The following is an 8,431-nucleotide window of genomic DNA, read 5'->3' as shown; positions in this document are numbered from 1 at the left end:
GAGGAGATGGCTTCATCAAGAACAGATCATGCCAAACTAAATTTTCTTTTTCATTTAAAAACTTACTAGACTAGTAATCAGTGGAATGTTCCAAATATAGTTTACCAAGTTTTGGCAAAGCATTTTAATACAATCTGCTACACTATTTTTGGGAACATGGAGAGGTATAGTATTAAGTGAATTGAGAACTGGTTGTTTGGCAGGATGTAAATAGTAACTATCAATGGTTTGATGTCACCTTGGAAGGAAGGAAGTCTAGTAGAATCTCAGGATGTGTAGTTGGTCTTGTGCTCTTCAATGTTTTATTCATGATTTGGCTAAACATAGTTGACATGCTTATCACATTTACAGGTCACATAAAGCTAGGAGGGATAGCTAATCCATTGGATGAAAAGTCAGGATCCAAAATTATCTCAACATAAGGCTAAAATAATAAGATAAAATACAATAAGGAAAAATGCAAAGTTTTGCATGAGTTAAATCCCCCCCATAAATATAAGATGAGGGAAACATGCCTAGCACATTATCTGAAAAACATTTCAGGTAGTGGACTACAAGTTCAGTATGAATCATTAAAGATAAAGTGGCAGTCAAAAAAAGCTAATGCAATCCTAAACTCCATTAAGAGAATGCATAGGCTAGAAGGATAGTGATATTCCTATGACACTCTATCCTATTCAGGCATATGAAAATTTACATCTGGTCCTACATCTTAGGAAAGATGGATGCTTATATAGGATTGTAGATTTCGAGCTGGAAGGGATCTCAGATGCCATCAAATCTGACACTCTTATTTTTTTTAATATACATTTTCTTTTTTGGGGGGAATCTTTTATTTTTACATGGTCTGTAGTTCCACCTGTATCACCAACCCCCAATATCAAAATGCATAACAAAGATTTAAAAAAAATCAGTAAAACAAAAAAACCCCACATTGAAATATTCTATACCAATGGACCCCTTTTTTATGCAAAAGAGTAGGGGGTGGGGGAAGGTGGTATCTTCTTGTATGTCTTCTTTTGGGCCAAGCTTGGTCTTTTAAATTTTACAATATTCAGTTTCAATTGTTTTTGTGGTGTTTTACATTTACATTATTGCCATGTTATACTGTTTTCCTGGCTCTGCTTGCTTCATTTTGTATCAGTTCATGTAAATATTTCTATGCTTCTCTATTCATCATGTTCATTGCTTCACTAATATTATCAAACCAGTTAGGAATTAAGTTTTTGCACCTTTTTGATTCCCTCACAAGGATTACAAAGAACAGTCCCTAGTCTCTGAAGCTTTACAGTAAACTGTCTGTCTTTATCCCCCAGAATATTCCTGTACAGCTGTCTCTTTGCTTTCATTCTCCCTCAGTTCCAACTTTCCTTCTCAGTTACAAACTTTTAAAAATTGCCACAAAACCTTCTGAGTATCTGAACTTTCTCCTACAAATGAAGAGAAAGAATACCATCTTTCCCTTTTTCACTACAACTGTTAAAAAACATCGTGAAGATCCCCTTCTCCCAATGGAGGCAGACTTCCCCTATGCGAATGCTCTTCAATGGGACTTCATTTCACCTATAGATTAAGACCTTTTGCTTTCATGATTCCAGTTCTGAGCCCTTCATTCCACCACCTCTCTCCTTCTTTTTGCTGAGACTCTTTAAAGAGTCATGATCCCTTTGCTGTTCATCTACAGACTTAATAAAGGCACATCACTTATGCTCTTTTTTCTCTTATCTCCCTTCTCCTGATTTATGTACCCAAAGCAATTAATTTTAGAACCAACTGAAAAGAGGTTTTTGAGTATTAAGGAACTATCACATAACTAAGACATGAATCATAATACCTACAAACTATATAACATCTGAAAAGGAGAGTGAATTGAAATTTTATGGAAAGGAAGTCATTGAAGCTCATCTATATCAAGATGAATAGATCCATGGTTTTTAGAAAAGCTTTAACTGAGTAAATACTTCAATTCCTGTTCTAGAACAATGCTGCTTGACTATTTTCACAGCAGCCATGATGTTTGTATAGACTACCCTAAAGAGTATTTAAATATAAAGATGAGCCACCACTTCCTAAAAAGAAGAACTATTTCCTCCCATGTTTGCAGGTCTACTTTAAAATGAATTGATTGAAGGACTAAAATAATATTCACCAATGATAGATGTTAACATTAATTTTGTTCATTTCTTAACTGATTATTACTAAGAATAGGCTCAACTTATTCTACAATTAGTAATTCTTGAACAAACTCCAGAGGAGCAGTTGGGTCTTTAAAAATACTCAAGGATTTCTGTCAAATGAAGTTTGTTCATATCAAGATAGACGTAAGAAGTTAAAAAAAAAAGAAATATTAAGAGCTATCAGCTATGTATTGAGAAACCACATACAAACCAAAAAGTATTGGGAGTGATGTTGATTTAGAAAATTTGGAACCCTCTCCTCCCTGCCATCACTGTTATTCAATTGGTTTTTAGTCATGTCTGACTCTTCGTGACCCCATTTAGGGTTTCTTGGCAAAGATACTGGAGTGGTTTGCGATTTCCTTCTCCAGTCTATTTATTTTTTGTTTTTTTTTTAGGCAACGGGGGTTAGTGACTTGCCCACGGTCACACAGCTAGTAATTGTCAAGTGTCTGAGGCTGGATTTGAACTCAGGTACTCCTGAGTCCAGGGCCGGGTGCTTTAACCACTGCGCCATCTAGCTGCCCCTCCAGTCTATTTTAAAGAAGGGGAAACTAGGCAAACAGAGTTAAGTAACTTGCCTGGGGTCACACAACTAGTGTCTAAGGTCAGGTTTGAACTCAGGTCTTCCTGACTCCAGGCCCAGTGCTCTATCTGCTGTGCCACCTAGCTATTCTCCCAACACTGTAGACTTTATATATGAGGATACAGTTAAATTTTGTTGGTTTAAACAATTATCTAAGATCTAAGTTCTTTTAGAATAAAATGAATGCAGAAAGTTTGACATTATTCATCTTGCTTTCATATTAAGAGTTTTGAAATGATTCAACTTAAAACTCTTCCTACCCATATTACCACAAACTACATAACACCCACCCTGGTCTTGCATTGTTAGCCAATAAGTCATTAAGGAAAGCTTTTATTCTCACAACTATGTTATGACAAAAGAATTGGGCTTCTCTCCCACCCCAATTTTGTTGGGAGTTCATGGTGGTAATGGAAGTTCAGTACATCTATTTTGTTGTTCCAAGTATGTATGGAAAGCAGCAAGGTTTTAACACCTGATAAGGTAAAGACATGCACAGATGAAGATAAGGTATAGGTTTAGAAATAAGTCAAATGGAAATCAAGACTTTTCCTTCAGAAGACTTCCTCTATCATTATTTGCACAGGTTGCCCCTAATTTTTTTTAGATGGCATTACATGCTTCTAAGTATATTTCTGAGCTATTCTGTTGTACTTTATTTTTCTTTTGTGTGGACTGTGAAATCTCAGTCACTAAAATATCATCTAGATTGGGACTATACAATAGAGAACAGATGGACAAGATTTTTTTGAAAGGGAATGAGTGCTAGAGCACATCCAGACAAATGCCATCGATTACTGTTAATATTTGGGTGATAAATTATTGATGCAAATGCAACTTTAGGTGGTTTGAAGAGAGTAATCTGTTGGAAATGAATTATCAAGAAAAAATATCTCCTTCCCTGGAGAGATCATTAGACCTGCTGGACATTTCTGGGAGGTCATGTGCCAGAAGAGCAGAGGGGTGGAGGAGGGAAAGAGAACACTGACCTAGAACAGGAAAGGCAGAAGCTGGCAGGGGGACAAGGGAAAGAGGTAGGGAAGGACGTAGGGATGTAGCAAACCCTACCTGGAACCTGCCTAAATATTTTTAGTTCCTTCAATGTATCCTCTTATGCATTGACTCCAGCTGCATCTTCTCTGGGTCTTTGTCTCTCATTCCAAGAGTAGGGTTTGGACCATAAGATCTTTTTTAAACCTAAACCTTCTAATCCTATGACTCAGGAGCCACAGAAGCTAATACTGTTGACTACAGATATGAATAAGTGGACTGGACTGGACTTTATATGCTGATCAGAACTCAATGGCTCTGTTACTAGAGGTCTTGAAAAATTACCCAGGACACTGAAGGGCTAAAGTGATTTGCTTAGGGTCACGAATTGGTGTACTTCAGAAGCAAAGCTTGAAACTCTGATTGGAGGACATCTTTTTAATTAAATATGCTGCCTCCTCTGTTAATTTATGTATGCTATTTGGGGTCCTCAAAAGGACAAGGGGTAGACAAAGTTAGTTCCTATGACAGTGTTCTAAACTGGCGTAGAAGGAGGTGAGAAGTTCAGTCAGACAAACTATCCTCTTTCCCTAACTCCCTGACCAATTTATTCCAGAAACGGCCCCCCTGCTACTGAAACAGGATTGTATTTTCACAACTTAGTTTTGCTTGAGTACCCAATAAATCACCTTTCTCCCTTTGGTATTACATCTTTTTGAAATAATTCTTTTGCAGAATTCATGTCTATCACAAACACTGAATGATCAGCATATTTCCTATTATATAATACATATAATGTGCTATAAGTATAAAATACACATAATAGAAATTTGGCAATGAAGGGGTTACTTTAATAATTTTTCCAGTTGAGTGACTGCAAATATGAGATCACCTTTCTGACCACAAGGGTAATAATAATAGCTATGAATGTATATTTTTATATTATAAAAATAAATCATATATAAATTAAGATATTTGGTCCTTGCACTTTTGAAACTAATAATCTAAGCGATATTGAGAATTGAGGGGGGGGGGAAGATTCTGTGCAACTGCTCTACATAAAATGTGCTCCTTTGATTGCTGAGTCAAATAACAAAGCATACTTTCCTCCCACATGATCTGAGTAGAAATGTGCTATAAAAATGCCTAGTTACCCAGTTTATTGCAGGTCCTATCATGGTCTCTAAATCCAACTAAATATATGAAAAGTCTGATCCATTTATCTATAAGGTTGATGTCACAGTCTTGAAAAACATGTTTCAGGCTTAGTTTTCTCTTCCAACAAACAGCCTAGACACTTTTATTCCTCCTGTTTTGTTAATGGTAATAGTAATGATGTGATCATGATAATGATAATGGTAATTAGTATTTATACAGTGCTTTAAAGTTTGCAAAGAGCCTTTGCATGTTAACTCATTTGGTCTTTCATAACTGTAATGTAGGTGCTATTATTATCCCTTTTACAGATGAGGAAACTGAAACTGAGAGGTTAAGTGAATCTCCTTCCTTCTGACCTGACCCTTGGAAACTTCCAGTCTGGAGCTTCCCGTTTCCTGCCTAATTAGCACCTTCCTGCCTGTGGAAAATAGCTTCACCTATGCCCCCTCTACAGAATACCTAAGCTGACCTGAAGCATGGAGTAAAGATGGACCCAGGTCCTCTGGCAACAGCTTAGTGCTTCAGTTCTCCAATTTTTCTTGACAGCTGAATGTGAATTACCAGCTCTCGGTAGTTCATAGCTGCAGTACTGGATCGTGCTACATTCCACATTCTCAAGTGTTTGTTATGTTTTTGTTTCCTTGCATTTCTGCCTAGGCATTAACTTCTTGAACGTTCTCATTTATGGAGTTATAGCTTTGTTAAATGGGGTTGCTATGATAAAAAGCAGGTACCATGTGGAAATCACTGTGGAATAGGAAATGACGATGATGGTGTCCTGACTAAGGTTTGAGAAGTTGTGCAGTGCCTAATAGGTGCACACAGCCCCTTGGTAAGTAATCTTGGTCAAGAATGAAATAAAACATTTTTTTCATTTTATGTGTATTATTTAATAGCAAATAGCTACTAAGTTGTTAGGACATAAATATGTATTCTTTGGCCCTAACTACCTAATAAACAGAACTGTTAGGCATTTCCTTTGGCCTAAGAGCATTCTGAGAAAAGTATTGTTACAATGAAACCAGAAAGTTTGGGGACTTCTGGCTTAGTGCACATGATGGGCCAAACCCTGAGAGCAGCCTCTGTAAAAACTAATTGGACTCCTTCCCCCTTTCATGGCTTTAAGGCCATTGTGACTTGTGACCCAGACTCCCTGGTGACATCCCTGATTGTATCATTCTCTTATTCTGCTTTAGAGGGATCCATACTAGGCCAAATGGGAGTCTGTGTGTGTTGGGGGTGGGGGTGGGGAAAAGAGGGTTTACAGTCTGTCCTAATTTTGGAGAGGTCAGTTACTGCCCTAGTTTGGAGTCTGGATATTCCTTCCCTTGAGGCTCTTGGCTCCCCTTCTATGGTCCCTTGGGGTTCTCTGGTTAAACCTCTAGGTCTTTCTTAAATGAACAAAACAAATGGTTCTATAGCTTTTATCATTGACTAGATTGCCTAGTTCCTAGTAATGGACCATAGCAACATGGGTTGAATACTAACAGTTCTTTGGTACTTCTAAAAATTAAATCTAAGATGCTAAATAATCAATGACACATTAACCTTTGAAAATTAAAATAGTTAGTAGCTGCAGTGTAGTGGAAAGAACAGTGGGGTTGCAATTAAAGGACCTCGGTTCAAATCGCATCGCTGATGCTGTGTACTTGGCAAGTCACTTAACCTCCCTCTGCCTCAGTTTCCTTATGGTAAAATGAGTGGGTCAAGCCTCTGAGGTCCCTTCTAATTCTAGATTTATAATCCTAGGAATAAAAATTTGATAGGGTCAGGAAAAAAGCCTTTTGAGATGTTGGAAAGGCTTTAGGGGCCAGTCCATTGCAATAACTTTACTGGCAAGACATCATACAAGAGTGGGGTTGCCAAAGTTAATACATTAAATACAGCTGGATAGAACAGGAATGAGTCTGTATATATAGAGAGAAGAGTCCGTCCCTATTAATGGAAAAATGACCCACAACACTGTCATAAGTAAATACTTACCTTTACACAAGAAAAAAAGTTGTCTCTTAGAGAACCTCAGCATCAGGCAGCTTAAATTCAGGATTATCTACACATATGTATATGTATATGCATATATATGCAATACGTAACATATACAGACATATACTTTTTGAGATGGTTAATATATTAATTCCAATGTGCAAAACTGGTTAGTAAACCACTCAACATTCTTTTAAGAGAAATCAACTAAGTTTTAAAAAAAAAATGGCTAGGCTGCGGGAGGCAGTGGCTGTGGGGCTGGCCAGGGCCCGGGCCTGGGGCGGAGCCAGGCAGAACGTGCAGCCTCTGGGTTGGGATGAGCTGCAGCTTCACAGACTCTGGGCAGCTCTGGTCGAGCCATGGCCAGCACAATGGTAGCAGTTGGATTGTTGATTGCTGCAAATCCTGCAGCTGATACTGTTTTACCAAACAATGAAGCATAGAGAGCCTCAAGTGAAGCAAGCTATTCGAAGTCTGCCCAAATGTGCCTTCAGTAGTGGCTATTATAGAGGCAGATTTGAACTCAAAATGACAAAGTGAGAAGCCACACTTGTATTGGGAGTAAGCCCTCCAGCCAATAAGGGGAAAATTAAAGATGCTCACCCACAAATCATGCTTTTAAACCACCCAGACAAGGAAGGATTTCCTTATGTAGCAGCCAAAATCAATGAAGCTAAAGATTTATTAGAAAGTCAAGCTAAGAAGTAAAATTATAGACAGATAATGTTCAATTTATATATACATTGATTACTTTATGTATAGGGTCCCAATGTTTTATAATAACTTCATAAAAGCTGTAATATTTCTTTAAAAAAAAGACAGCAGATATAGAGTGGAGAGGCAGCACTGGGCAATGGACAGGGAGCTGGTGCTGAATTTAAGCCCTGCCACTGACACGTTGGTCATGTGACCCTGGGCAAGTCACTCAGCCTCTCAGGTCCCCAAGTGATATGCTGCTCAGGAGTGGTCAAGTTCCCCACCTCGAGTTTCCCTATACTGACAACATAAATCTGGTCCATTAAATTTCTTTTTTTTTTTTGCAGGGCAATGAAGGTTAAGTGACTTCCCCAGGGTCACACAGCTAGTAAGTGTCAAGTATCTGAGGCTGGATTTGAATCCAGGGCCAGTGCTTTATCCACTGTGCCACCCACCCCCTATCTGCCCTGGTCCATTAAAATTTAAAATAAGTTCAAAATGTACAAATATGTGAAATTAAGGCTACCTTCCCAAGAATCTCATTTCCTATTTTATATAAAACCCCATTCTAAATGTTAAAATCTCTACTCTAAGGGTAAGCAGAAGCTCTTTTTAAAAAGAGGGGCTTCTGTGTGAGGTAGGTGAATTCCCATTAATGGAAGTACTCAAGCAGAGTCCTCTCTGGGAAGGGGAAAAGGGAAGGATATATTGGGGAAATTAGGTGACATAAAGCAAAAGATATCAATAAAGTATATTTTTAAAATGGATTTATTTAGTACCATAAGCAGATTTAAGTTTTTTTATTTTCTCAGTTCCCCTTTAAATGATGCTATGGAAGTTG

At 37.9% G+C, this 8,431-nt stretch overlaps 1 pseudogene; it reads left to right on the top strand.

Moving 5' to 3' along the window:
- Positions 1 to 2,763: 2,763 nt before the first annotated feature.
- LOC122754477 lies at positions 2,764 to 7,738 on the top strand (annotated as a pseudogene).
- Positions 7,739 to 8,431: the final 693 nt, after the last annotated feature.

This window comes from Dromiciops gliroides, chromosome 4, assembly GCF_019393635.1.
Source record: "Dromiciops gliroides isolate mDroGli1 chromosome 4, mDroGli1.pri, whole genome shotgun sequence".
NCBI classification, from domain to species: Eukaryota; Metazoa; Chordata; class Mammalia; order Microbiotheria; family Microbiotheriidae; genus Dromiciops; species Dromiciops gliroides.
This window is presented reverse-complemented; position numbering and strand designations above follow the sequence as displayed.